The 8,880-nt window shown below is 36.7% G+C and overlaps 1 non-coding gene across 1 annotated transcript; it reads right to left on the bottom strand.

The window, feature by feature from the left end:
- Window positions 1–8,056: 8,056 nt before the first annotated feature.
- On the bottom strand, window positions 8,057–8,162 carry LOC138093486 (U6 spliceosomal RNA). The gene has a single exon (XR_011146102.1). It is a non-coding gene; the product is annotated as a U6 spliceosomal RNA (small nuclear RNA).
- Between the last annotated feature and the right edge of the window lie 718 nt (window positions 8,163–8,880).

The following is an 8,880-nucleotide window of genomic DNA, read 5'->3' as shown; positions in this document are numbered from 1 at the left end:
TATATTTCATCAGAGTACCATACTGTTTTGATGACTGTAGCTTTGTAGTATAGTCTGAAGTTGGGCAGTCTAATTCCTCCAACTCTGTTTTTGTTTTTTTTTTCTTAGGATTGCTTTGGCCCTTCAGGGTCTTTTGTATTTTCTTATAAATTTAAAATGTTTTTGCTCTAGTTCTATGAAAAATGCTGTTGATAATTTGATAAGGATTACATTGAAGCCATAGATTGCCTTGAGTAGTATAGTCATTTTGACAATGTTGATTCTTTCAGTCCAAGAACATGGTATATCTGTTTATATGTGTCATCTCTGATTTCTTTCATCAGTGTCTTACAGTTTTCATAGTAGTGGTCTTTTGTTTCCTTGGGTAGATTTATTCCTGGGTATTTTATTTTTTTGATGTGATAATAAATGAAATTGTTCCCTTAATTTCTCTTTCTGATATTTCATTGGTAGTGTGTAGCACAAGAGGCTTCTGTGCATTAATTTTGTATCCTGCAACTTTACTAAATTCATTGAAAAGCTCTAATAGTTTTCTGGTCACATATTTAGAATTTCTATATGTAGTGGCAGTTTTACTTCTTTTCTTTCAATTTAAATTCATTTTATTTCTTTTTCTTCTCTGATTGTTGTGGCTAGGACTTTCAAAACTGTGTTGAATAAAAGTGGTGAAAATTGACATCCTTACCTTGTTGCTGATGTTAGAGGAAATAATCAGCTTTTCATTATTGAGCGTGATATCAGTGTGGGTTTGTCATGTATGACCTTTATTATGTTGAGATAGGTTCCATCTAAGACCACTTTCTGGAGAGCTTTTATCATACATGAGTGTTGACTTTTGTCCAAAGCTCTTTCTGTGTCTACTGAGATGATCTTATGGTTTTTATTCTTTAGTTTGTTTCACGCTGATTGTGGATATTGAAGAATTGCATCCTTGGGATAAAATACACTTGATCATAATATATGAGCCTTTGAATGTATCATTTCATGTGATTTCCTAGTATTTTTTTGAGCATTTTTGTGTCAACATCAATGATTTTGGACAGTAATTTTCTTTTTCTCTCTCTTTTTTTGAGGGGAGGGGAGTATTTTTTATCTGGTTTTGGTATCAGGGTGATGGTGGCCTTATAGAATGAATTTGGGAGTGTACATTCCTCTGAAATTTTTTTGGGAAATTTTATAACAGGTGGGTGTTTCCTCTTTTCCAACAGTTTGATAGAATTCACTTTTGAAGCCATCTGGTCCTGGACTTTTGTTTATTGGAAGATTTTTAAATCATAATTCTAATTTTTGTACTTGTTTGGTCTGTTTGTATTTTCTGTTTATTCCTTGTTCAATCTTGGAAAGTTGTATGTTTGTAAGAATTTGTGCATTTCTTCTAGGTTGCCCATTTTATTGGCATATAGTTGCTTATGGTAGTCCCTTATGATCCTTCATATTTCTATGCTGTCAGTTGTAACTTTTCATTTTAATTTTATTGATTTGAATGGAAGTTAGAAAGATGGTAACAATAACCCTGTATGCGAGACAGCAAAAGAAACAGAGATGTATAGAACAGTCTTTGGGACTCTGTGGGAGAGGGAGAGGGTGGGATGATTTGGGAGAATGGCATTGAAACATGTATAATATCATATATGAAATGAATCACCAGTCCAGGTTCGATGCATGATACAGGATGCTTGGGGCTGGTGCACTGGGATGACCCAGAGGGATGGTACGGGGACGGAAGTGGGAGGGGGGTTCAGGATGGGGAACACGTGTACGCTCGTGGCAGATTCATGTTGGTGTATGGCAAAACCAATACAATATTGTAAAGTAATTAGCTTCCAATTAAAATAAATTTATATTTAAATTTTTTTATTGATTTCTCTCCCTTTTTTTCTCGATGACTCTGCCTAAAGGCTTATCAATTTTGTTTATTGTCTCAAAGAACCAGCCTTTAGTTTCATTGATCTTCACTATTGTTTTTCTTTTATCTTTGTTTTCTTTATTTCTGCTTTGATCTTTATGATTTCTTTCTTCTACTAACTTTCAGTTTTGTTCCTCTTTCTCTAGTTGCTTTCTCTAGTTTCTCTAGGGTTAGGGTTAGTTGTAAGGTTAGGTTGTTTATTTGAGATTTTTCTTTTCTGCTGAGTTAAGATTGTACTGATATAAACTTCCCTCTTAGAACTTCTTTTAGTATGTCTGAAAAATATTGAAACATTGTGTTTTCATTGTCATGTATCTCTAGGTATTTTTGGATTTTCTCTTTAATTTCACAAGTAATCATTGTTTGCTTACTAACATATTGTTTACCCAACTTGTGTTTGTGTTTTTTACAGTTTTTTTTCCTATAATTGATCTCTAATCCCATAGCATTGTGGTTGGAAAAGATCTTTAATATGATTACAATATTAATAAATTTATGAAGGCTTGCTTTGTGGCCTAGGATGTGATCCTGGAGAATGTTCCCTATGCACCTGAGAAGAAAGTTTATTTGGCTACCTTTGGATTAAATTATCTGTAGATATCAATTAAGTCCATCAAGTCTAATGTGTCATTTAAGGCCTGTGTATCTGTATTGACTTTCTGTCTGAATGATGTGTCCTTTAATGAGTATGGGGTATTAAAGTCCCCCAGTATTATTGTGTTACTGATGCCTTCTCTTTTTATGTCTTTTGGCATTTGCCTTACATATTGAGGTGCTCCTATGTTGGGTTCTTGTGTATTTACAATTGTTATAATGTTCTTCTTGGATTGTGATTGTTATGTTGTTGTTGCTGTTCAGTTGCTAGGTTGAGTCTGACTCTTTGCATCCCCATGGACTGCAGCACGCCAGGCTTTCCTGTCCTTCACTATCTTCATGAATTTGCTCAAACTCATGTCCACTGAGCCAGTGATGCCATCCAACCATCTCATCCTCTGTTGTCTCCTTCTCCTCCTGCCTTCAATCTTTCCCAGCATCAGAGTCTTTTCCAATGAGTTGGCTCTTTGAATCAAGTGGCCAAAGTATTAGACTTCAGCTTCAGCACCAGTCCTTCCAATGAATATTTCTGGTTGATTTTTTTTAGGATTGACTGGTTTGATCTCCTTGCTGTCCAAAGGACCCTCAGGAGTCTTCTCCAGCACCACAGTACGAAAGCATCAATTCTTCGATGCTCAACCTTCTTTATGGTCCAACTCTCACATCCATACATGACTACTGGAAAAAACAGAGCTTTGGTTATACAGATCTTTCAGCAAAGTGATGTCTCCACTTATTAATATGCTGTCTATGTTTGTCATAGCTTTTCTTCCAAGGATCAAGCATCTTTTAATTTTGTGTCTGCAGTCACCAGCTGCATTTATTTTGGAGCCCCAGAAAATGAAATCTGACACTGTTTCCACATTTTCCCCATCTATTTGCCATGAAATAATAGGACCACATGCCATGATCTTCAATTTATGAATGTTGAGTTTTAAGCCAGCTTTCTCACTGTCTTCTTTTACCTTCATCCAGAGACATTTTAGTTCCTCTTCACTTTCTGCCATTAAAGTGGTATTATCTGCATATCTGAGGTTATTTTTCCCAGCAATCTTGATTCCAGCTTGTGAGTTATCTAACCCAGCATTTTGTACGATGTACTCTGCATATAAGTTAAATAAGCAGAGCGAAAATATATAGCCTTGATGTACTTCTTTACCAATTTTGAACCAGTCTGTTGTTCCATGTTCAGTTCTAACTCTTGCTTCTTATCCTGCATACAGGTTTCTCAAGAGGCAGGTAGTATGGTCTGGTATTCCTGTCTCTTTAAGAATATTCCCAGTTTGTGAATAAAGGCAAAAGATGACTCTACACGTGGACATCACAAGATGGTCATTATCAAAATCAGATTGATTATGTTCTTTGCATCCAAAGATCGAGAAGCTCTATATAGTTAGCAAAAACAAGACCTGGAGCTAACTAGGGCTCACATCATCAGCTCCTTATTGCCAAATTCAGGCTCAAATTGAAGAAAGTAGGAGAGAATCAATAGGCCATTCAGGTATGACCTAAATCAAATCCGTTATGATTATACGTTGAAGGTAACAAATAGATTCAAGGGACTAGATCTGGTAGACAGTGTGCCTGAAGAAATATCCTGCTGCTGCTGCTGCTGTTGCATCAGTTGTGTCCGACTCTGTGCAACCCCATAGATAGCAGCTCACTAGGCTCTGCCATCCCTGGAATTCTTCAGGCAAGAACACTGGAGTGGGTTGCCATTTCCTTTGCCAATGCATGAAAGTGAAAAGTGAAAATGAAGTCACTCAGCTGTGTCCAGCTCTTCAAGACTCCATGGACTTCAGCCTATCAGGCTGCAGTACTAGAAAGTGCTGGAGTGGGTTGCCATTGCCTTCTCTGAAGAAATATGGGTGGAAGTTTATAACTCTGTACAGGAGACAGTGACCAAAACCATCCTCAAGAAAATGAAATAGAAGACAAATTGGTTGTCTGAGGAGGCCTTAGAAATAGCTGAGAGAAAAAAAAGAAAAAGACAGAGGAGAAAGGGAAAGATATACCCAGCTGAATGCAGAGTTCCAGAGAATAGCAAAGAGAGATAAGGAAGTCTTCTTAAGTGAACAATGCAAACAAATAGAGGAAAACAATAAAATGGGAAAGACAAGAGATCTCTTTAAGAAAGTTTGAGATACCAAGGGAACATTGATGCAAAGATATGCACAATAATGGATAAAAATGGCAAAGACCTAATGGACGCAGAAGAGATTAAGAATAGGTGGCAAGAATACACAAAAGAACTATAAAAATAAAGCTCTTAATGATCCATATAACCAGGATGGTGTTATCACTCACTTAGAACCAGACATCCTGAGTATGAAGTCAAGTGGGCCTTAGGAAATGTTACTACAAACAGCGCTAGTGGAGGTAATGAAACTACAGCTGAGCTATTTAAATCCTAAAGAATGATGTTGTCTGCACTCAGTATTTGGAAAACTCAGCCACGGCTACAGGACTAGAAAAGGTCAGTTTTCATTCCAATCCCAAAGAAAGGCAATGCCAAAGGACATTCAACTACCACACAATTGCACTCATCTCACACACTAGCAAAGTAATGCTCAAAATTCTCTAAGCAGAGCTTCAACAGTATGTGAACCAAGAACTTCCAGATGTTCAAGCTGGATTTAGAAAAGGCAGAGGAATCAGAGATCAAATTGCCAACATCCGTTGGATCATCAAAAAAGCAAGAGAGTTCCAAAAAAACATCTACTTCTGCTTTATTGACTATGCCAAAGCCTTTGACTGTGTAGATCACAGCAAACTGTGGAAAATTCTTAAAGAGATGGGAATACCAGACTACCTTACCTGCCTCCTGAGAAATCTGTATGCAGGTCAAGAAGCAACAGTTAGAAGCAGACATGGAACAATGGACTGGTTCCAAATTGGGAAAGGAGTACATCAAGGCTGTATATTGTCACCCTACTTATTTAACTTATATGCAGAGTACATCATGTGAAATGCTGGACTGGATGAAGCACAGCTGGAATAAAGATTTCTGGGAGGAATATCAATAACTTCAGATATGCAGATGACACCACCCCTATGGCAGAAAGCAAAGAGGAACTAAAGAGCCTCTTGTTGAAAGTGATACAGGAGAGTGAAAAAGCTGGCTTAAAACTCAACATTCAAAAAACAAATCAAAGATCGCTCAAAACATTCAAAGATCATGGCATTTGGTCCCATCACTTCATGGCAGATAGATGGGGAAACGATGGAAACTGTGACAGAGTTTTTTTCCATGGCTCCAAAATCACTGCAGATGGTGACTGCAACCATGAAATTAAAAGATGCTTGCTCCTTCGAAGAAAAGCTGTGACAAACCTAGACAGCATATTAAAAAGCAAAGACATTATTTTTTTGACAAAGGTCCATACAGTCAGAGCTGTGGTTTTTCCAGTAGTCATGTATGGATGTGAGAGCTGGATCATAAGGAAAGCTAAGCACTGAAGAATTGATGCTTTTGAACTGTGGTGTTGGAGAAGACTCTTGAGAGTCCCTTGGATTGCAAGGAGATCAAACTAGTCAATCCTAAAGGAAATCAGTCCTGAATATTCATTGGAAGGACTGATGCTGAAACTGAAGCTCCAGTACTCTGACCACCTGATATGAAGAACTGACTCATTGGAAAAGACCCTGATGCTGGGAAAGATTGAAGACAGGAGGAGAAGGGGACAACAGAGGCTGAGATGGTTGGATGGCATTACTGACTTGATGGGCATGAGTTTGAGTAAGCTCTGGGAGTTGGTGATGGACAGGGAAGCCTGGCGTGCTGCCATCCATGGTGTTACAAAGAGTTGGATGTAACCGAGCAACTGAACTGAACTGAACTGATGCTGTTAGAGTGCTGCACTCATTATGCCTGCATTTTGGAAAACTCAGCAGTGGTCACAGGATTGGAAAATGTCAGTTTTCATTCCAATCCCAAAAGAAGGAAATACCAAAGAATGTTCAAATTACCATACGATTACATTCATTTCACATCCTGGCAAGATTATGCTCAAAATCCTTCAGTCCTTTAGCAGTATGTGAACTGGTAACTTCCACATGTACAAGCTAGATTTTGAAAAGGCAGAGGAACCAGAGATCAAATTTCCATCATAAGCTGGATCATAGCAAAAGCAAGGGAATTCCCAAAATACATCTACTTCTGCTTCATTGACTATGCTGATTATTATGTAGTGCCCATCTTTGTCTCCTGTAACGTTCCTTATTTTGAAGTTTGTTTGTTCTGATATGAGTAACGCTCCTCTAACTTTTTAAAAATTTCTGTTTGCATGGAATATTTCTTTCTGTTCCCTCACTTTCAGTCTGTATGTGTCCCTAGATCTGAAGTGGGTCTGTTGTAGAAAACATGCATATGGGCCTCATTTTTCTGTCTGTTCAGCCAGTCAGTCCATGTTTTGTTTTTTTCTTTTTTTGGTTGGAGCATTATTTATATGCCTATTGCCATTTTCTTAATTATTTTGGATGTTTTGAATGGCTTTTTCCTTCCTTTCCTCTTTTCTTCTCATCTTTTGTGATTTGATATTTATCTTTAGTGGAGGTTTTGGATAACTTTTTTCTCTTTTGTGTTTGTATCTATTATAGAGTGTTGGTTTTGGGTTCCCAAAAGGTTTTATAGAGTAGTCTATATACAGATAAAGTTGTTTTAGTTTGCTAGTCTTTTTATTTCAAGTGCTGTTCCGGTATCCTGCATTGGTGCTCTCCTCTTCTCCTGTTTGCTGGTTTTGATATCAAATTTGTGTTGGGATGATTCCTACCTTTATGTTTTCTTTTGCTGATGAGTTTCCCAGTTCATAATTTTCTTGAGTCTACTTGTGGTCTTTTCTTTTCCACCTAGATAAGTTCCTTTAGGATTTGTTGTACTGCTGGTTTTCTGACGCTAAATTCTCTTAGCTTTTGCTTATCTTTAAAACTTTTTATTTCTCTTTCAAATCTGCATGAGAACCTTGCTGGGTAGAATATTCTTGGTTGTAAGTGTTTCCCTTTCATCACTTTAAAGATGTCATGCCACTCCTTTCTGGCCTGCAGTGTTTCTGCTGACCAGTCAGCTGATAACCTTACCGGGGGTTCCTTGTATGTTGTTTGTTGCTTTTCCCTTGTTGCTGTTATTTTTTCTTTGTCTTTAATTTTTGTCAGTTTGATTAATATGTTTCTTAGTGTGTTTCTCCTTAGGTTTATCTTGTATAGGACTCTGCACTTCCTGCACTCAAGTGAGTATTTCCTTTCTCAGGAAAGTTTTCAGTTCTAATCTCTTGAAATACTTTCTAATGCTCTTTCTCTGTCTCTCCTGCTTCTTGTACCCCTGTAATGCTAATGCACATGTGTTTAGTGTTGTCCCTGCGGTCTCTGAGACTGGCTTTCTTTACATTCTTATTTCTTCTGTTCCATGGCAGTGATTTCCAGCATTATGTGCTCCATTTTGCTTATTCATTCTTCTGCCTCAGTTATTCAGCTATTGATGCCTTCTAGTGTATTTTTCTTTCCAGTTATTATATTCTTCATCTGTGTTTGTTTCTTCCTTAAATCTTCTATCTCTTTGTTAAAAATATGCAACACTTCACAAATTTGCCTGTCATCCTTGCATGGGTCCATGATAATCTTCTCTGTATGGTTCCAATTTTAGTATAGATGCTGCTGAAGTGAACATATCTGTTCCTTTTTCTTTTCTTCCCTCTTTTGTCATTTGACTTTCTTTAGTGGTTATGTGTATATTTATTTATTTTTCTTTATCTTTTGTCTGTTTGCTATAGGTTTTTGCCATATGAGGGTTACATATAGCAAATTTTATTTATACAATTTATTTTACATTGATACCAACTTGTGTTTTATAAACTCAAGATTTTTGCTCACCACCCCCCTACATATTTTAAGTTTTTGATGTCATATTTTACATGTTTATATTGTGTATTCCATAACTAATTATTATAATCATAGTTACTTTTACTGGTTTTATCTTTTAACCTTTACATTAGCTTTATAAGTAATTAATCATTATCTTTACTATATATTTACTTTTCCAGTGAGATTTATTCTTTCATATGTGCTCTTGTTACAAATTAGCTCTTTTCAACTTGAGTCCTTTTAACTTAAGGTTTTTGTAATGTCAGTTTAGTGTTGATGAACTCCTTTAGTTTTTGCTTGTCTGAAAATTTTTCAGTTCTGAATAATGAATTTGTTGTGGGTAGAGTGTTCTTAGTTGGAAGTTTTCTTCTTTTAGTACTTTAATTACATTGTGCCACTCTTTTCTGGCCTGCAAAATTTGTGCTGAAAAATCTGCTGATAGTCTTATGTGCATTCCCTAGTCTGTGGGATTTAGACTTCTGATGAAAGTCTAATGTGACCATTTTTAAATATCTTAATGTTCT

Source organism: Capricornis sumatraensis, chromosome 1, assembly GCF_032405125.1.
Source record: "Capricornis sumatraensis isolate serow.1 chromosome 1, serow.2, whole genome shotgun sequence".
NCBI classification, from domain to species: Eukaryota; Metazoa; Chordata; class Mammalia; order Artiodactyla; family Bovidae; genus Capricornis; species Capricornis sumatraensis.
Note: the sequence above shows the minus strand (reverse complement) of the source record. Positions and strands in the feature narration are given on the sequence as shown.